Source organism: Oncorhynchus mykiss, chromosome 28, assembly GCF_057628025.1.
Source record: "Oncorhynchus mykiss isolate SJ-2025 chromosome 28, ASM5762802v1, whole genome shotgun sequence".
NCBI classification, from domain to species: Eukaryota; Metazoa; Chordata; class Actinopteri; order Salmoniformes; family Salmonidae; genus Oncorhynchus; species Oncorhynchus mykiss.
In genome coordinates, this window is record NC_143049.1 from 15,525,873 (window position 1) to 15,530,867 (window position 4,995).

Sequence of the window (4,995 nt, forward strand, 5' to 3'; positions counted from 1 at the left end):
AATCCTCCTCAGCGCAGCACAGTGTGCTGCTCCCCAACAGTAGACCCAGGGTCCATACAAACCCAATTAAGAATCAATTTCAGCCAGTGTCAGACAGTCTGGCGCCCAGAGAGGGGTAAATGCTTTTGATATGAACATTTTATCGTTGTCTCACAGTCTTCCATTGTCTGAAAGTCTGGCATGTGTAAAGTATCTGTCATGAGGTCTAACGCCTGAGCACTACCGCACTACCACCAAGTCAAACAGCTCAGCCTGCTTCCCCGTCTCCAGTCCACACATGGTATGCATACAAAAGGGAACACTGAAATCCAACAGTGGAGAAATATTAATATGCTAAGCGATATATCCGATTGAAAGGCACAAAAGGCACACAATAGTCAAGTACAATGAGGTTTTGAGAGATTGTTTATTGGTCAATAGCGACCATATTGTTTTAGGTACTAGTCTGGAAAAAAGTTGCGTTGAGAGACCTTTTTCCATAGATGCCACATATCAAGTTTTATTCAGATTGGTCATTCCGTGCCAGCAGAGTAGCGTTTTTAAAATAAATCCACAAAATTCAAAATGGCCGAAAATACATAATGGCGGACCTAAAGGGTACCAGAAGTAAATTTACATAGGAAAGGGACCTATGTACTGAATTTCATGACTTTAGGTCAAATGGAGTGAGGGGTTTGCATTTTCAATCACTTGTTATAGCGCCACCATCTGGTCAGTCAGTGTAATTTTGTAAGTTTCATCATACTCAGGCCAGTGCTGTCTGAGATATTGCGTGTGACGAACGTACGAACATATTAACAGACGGAGACAGATCCACAGCCCCTCCCCGATATAAATGTGTGGGACAAATGAAGAAAACAGCCAGCACTAAACACATGGGGAAATAACTGGGCTGACCAATAAAACCCCACGGACACCTTGGTAAATACTATTGCAGCTTTCATAAATGACAATAAAAATGCACATTTGCACATTCACATTTGCCATCCCGGGCAATTTTGAAGGCCATATGCTATTAGAATAATAACGGATTGGATTCATTCAGGCTTTTCCAAGGAGTTAAAAGTGCTTCATATTGTCAAGGGAGAATCACCTCGTCCGCTACCAGTACACAATATGCAATCACATACATGCAATACATGCCTACAGTGAAGTGTTTATCTCTACTCATGTTATTCATTTGTCTGTCACTATGAGCCTCCACGCACAGGAAAAGAAAGGACACTATAATAACATTAGGCCTACACCCAAGCACAGTTCTGCAGGTTCCAACAAAGACAACTACAGATAATGACTAAATAACCATGTAGTAACATGCTAATACAATATTGTAACTATAGTAATAACTGTGTTATTACACAGGTAGGCTATAAGGGCAACTTCACATAAAGTGTTACCATAGGCATTATATAACTGGACATAGGCATTTGCTGAAGAATAGAGCATTAAATAACTGGATTTCCACACATATTTCCAATTCGTATCAATGTAGCACTTGTTAAGATAAATTCAAAGACAGAATCTATAGCACACATACCTTGAACTGTACATATAAAAAAAGAAAAACTTAGATCTGGGTCTCTGCACACTTCTGACAGGTAGGGAGGAAATGACATATTGATTCCTAGCAGTTGAGATGAGAGCCTGCACTTACAGTACATTACTCCCTACAGAGTTTTGTCATCTGCACTCCTCTGACATCCCCCATTGTACAGTTCTATTTGTGTTTCTATACTGTAGAGGTTGAGAAATATAACGGCTGTCCTTTACAGAAGCAGAGCTCCCGCACAAAAGGAAACATTTACTCAGTCTTCCATAGGAGCTGTAACAGACAGGGCTCAAGGCTGTGCACACAGGAGAATGAGCGGGAGATGAGAGCCATAATCATATAAAATATAAAAGGTGCTAAAGTCAGTGGAGGGCATTGAAGTTGTTGGCGTTGTTATTGATTAAACTATTGGCGTCACTTTTAGAAGGCTTAGACATAGAGTCAGTCAAGTAAAAAGACATAGCAACAAGGAGGGAAAGAAAATCGAATGCCCATAAATTCTCAAATAATTGTGATAAAAACATCACTAACATAATTATATTTGAGGATCTGTAGAAAATCTCTGCAGAATGGTTGAACCAATATTTTTTTTAAGAATACAATTATGTATTCATTCCCTCATAAACATTTGCACATGAGGGGTCTCATGTGCAAATGGAAGTGCAGGATCAATTTATGGGCTGTTTAAGTTATTTCAGTTCGCATGAAATGTTTTTGGTTTCATTACATTCTATAAGGAAAGTATAAAATGACAGAGATACTTACACCTATGATTTACAAGCCTTGTATACTTCAGTTGACATTTTTTTTTCTTCTGATTTTGTTTCCGAGTCAATTCTCTCACTCTATTTACATTAAAGGAGCTTATTAGCATTTCAAATGACTGACTCGTTTAAGTCATGAGAACATAGTGTTTGCCTCTATGTCTGGTGTTTGGTTTTAGGATTTATTGTTTCTGTGTGTCATGGCTAAAATATATGGTATGCTTGTATGGAACTCCAGGTGCTAAAATTAGAGACAGTCCCTGAGCCTAGAGCTCCGCCTTGAGTAACAACAGATTCCTTTTTCGGTGGCATGCGAAGATGATCCATTTCCTGGTTCCTAAAAAGTGAAACGTTAATCAGGCTACAACGTTCTGATGGCTGGTAACAATGCTCTAAGAATTGTGTGTGCGTGTGCGTGTGAGATAATTACGATTTATCCATATTTTTTGTGGAAGCCCATAGTAGCACACGCTAATGCACTGTTGAATGGAACTGTTAGACACTGTAAATCAATCAAATCAATTTTTTCTTTTTTTCTTCCTTTCTCTCTCTTTCTTTCACTGGCGCGAGGGGCATCTGTTTCCATTTAGCTGCATGTGCTTGGGGAGAGAGAGAGAAAAAAAAAAAAGAGATCAGACTCACAACAATCAAACCTTGACACCATCGCACTCTCCTGAACCAAGGCACATAACAAAACCTCACACAAGTAAATAAAAAACCTAGCAAGGAAAGTAACATTGCAATGTCTGCAAGTCAATAGTTTACACAGAAAAAAAACGGTCAACTATTTTCAACTTGTTAAAATGTGGTCTTAAGTGATTTTTTTGTTGTTGTTGATACACGCGGCATAGATTATTATATCAACAAAGATCAGGGACATATTCAGTGATCAGAATGTTGATATTTAAAGTACAGCCCAAATGATTGAAAGATAGCAAATGTTTTCCCAGTTTATTTGCATTCTCTATAACATTTCACTTACGTCCGAAACATTTTTGGATGACAGAGGGAAGGAAAAGTTCTGTGAGCCAAGGAAGGTCTTCAGAGTGGACAAATCTGGGTCCATGTTGCTTGTCAGATGTAATCCGATGTGGAGGCCTGGATTCTTTTTCTATTCTTGATCTAACGTGTGTCATCTGGGCTGCCTGGCTGGCTGCAGTCAGAGGAAGTCCTATGAGAATAGAGGAGGAAGCCTAGACATGGGTTTCAGAAAAGGAGAGTTATCAGTATAGCTGTGCGCTTTTGAAATACGAAAACAAATAGAGTGTTGTAGAGTGTTGCAAGTTCCACAATTCACTTGATGATTTAAATTCAGTCAGATCTAAGATTGAACATTTGATTTTGAATGTGGAACTTGTTGCCCTGTATTGTGAATTAGAATGACTTCATCATGAACAAGATGACGAACATAATTACCACACAATTTACTGATACAATAACATTTTCCCTAACATTGCCAATTTAGAAAAACTGACAGGCGGTTTCTCTTCTTTGCGGTCCAAAATTAGCTTGCCTTTCAGGTGGTTTTATCCTTGAGCTTTATGGGAACATGTTTGGTACCACGTGACAACAATGAGACTTAAAGAGATGCACACAAATATGTGGTGAAATGGAAATGGCGTCGCCTGAACACAGACTGAGAACAGCAGTGAGTGTTTATTGTCTGAACGGAACAAGCATTTATCGAATGCCAGAGCAAATCCCTCAAACCTTCTTCTAGAATATTTGTATTCTTTCAATATATGTTCTTTTCCCTCTCTCACTTCAGATTGCCTTTGAATGTTGGGGCTTTTGATCATAATGAGTAAAACCACTGAATAATGACTCAAGACATATTTACCACAACACTCTCTTGTACCCTCTTATTAACAGCGTTAAGGTTTGTTGAAACGGTCCACAATCCTGCATGAGGTTTTGACAATAATCTGAACAACACATTTGGGGGAAAACAGATCCATGGGAAGCTAAATCAAAGAAAATATGTAGGGGTGGAGGAATGGGAGACGTCACATGGGACTTTTTTGGGGGTCTTTTTCCGACAGCCCCCAAAAAAGGCAACATAAAAGGTAGTTCTCAAAGACTTAAGCATAGTATCTGAAGACAACCAGTACTGGTGCAGAGGCAGCAAAGATTGAACTAATCCTCAGATCATTTTTCAAAAATATAAAAAACTGTATAGTATATTTACTTCTTACAGGCTACAAAAGTGTTAAAAGGTTCATCTCAATGTGCTGTGTTTGTTATACACTTTAGTAGAAGAAAATGTGCACTGTGAAATTGTGAAATGTGTCGTGCAGATGTTTCACTGAAATGCAGTCAAATTATAAATAACCTTGCCTGAGACAACTCAAAATCAAATCAAATCCATTGTTATTTGTCACATGCTTCATAAACAACAGGTGTTGACTAACAGCGAAATGCTTATTTACGTGTCCTTCCCAACAATGCAGAGAGAGAGAAAATAGAGAAAAAATAGAAATGTAAAAGAGGTAATAACACAAGTAATAATAAATACACAATGAGTAATGATAACTATATATACACTGGGTACCAGTATCAAGTCGATGTGCAGGGGTACGAGGTAACTGAGGTAGATATGTACATATAACTAGGAATAAAGTGACAACAGGATAGATAATAAACAGTAGCAATAGCATACAGTATGTGATGGGCAAAAAGGGT

The 4,995-nt window shown here is 38.4% G+C and overlaps 1 long non-coding RNA gene across 1 annotated transcript; it reads right to left on the minus strand.

The window, feature by feature from the left end:
* Positions 1-387: 387 nt before the first annotated feature.
* On the minus strand, positions 388-3,506 carry LOC110508613 (uncharacterized). Its single transcript, XR_002471335.3, has 2 exons — positions 3,296-3,506; positions 388-2,912 (listed from the first exon to the last, which is right to left on the minus strand). It is a non-coding gene; the product is annotated as an uncharacterized LOC110508613 (long non-coding RNA).
* Positions 3,507-4,995: the final 1,489 nt, after the last annotated feature.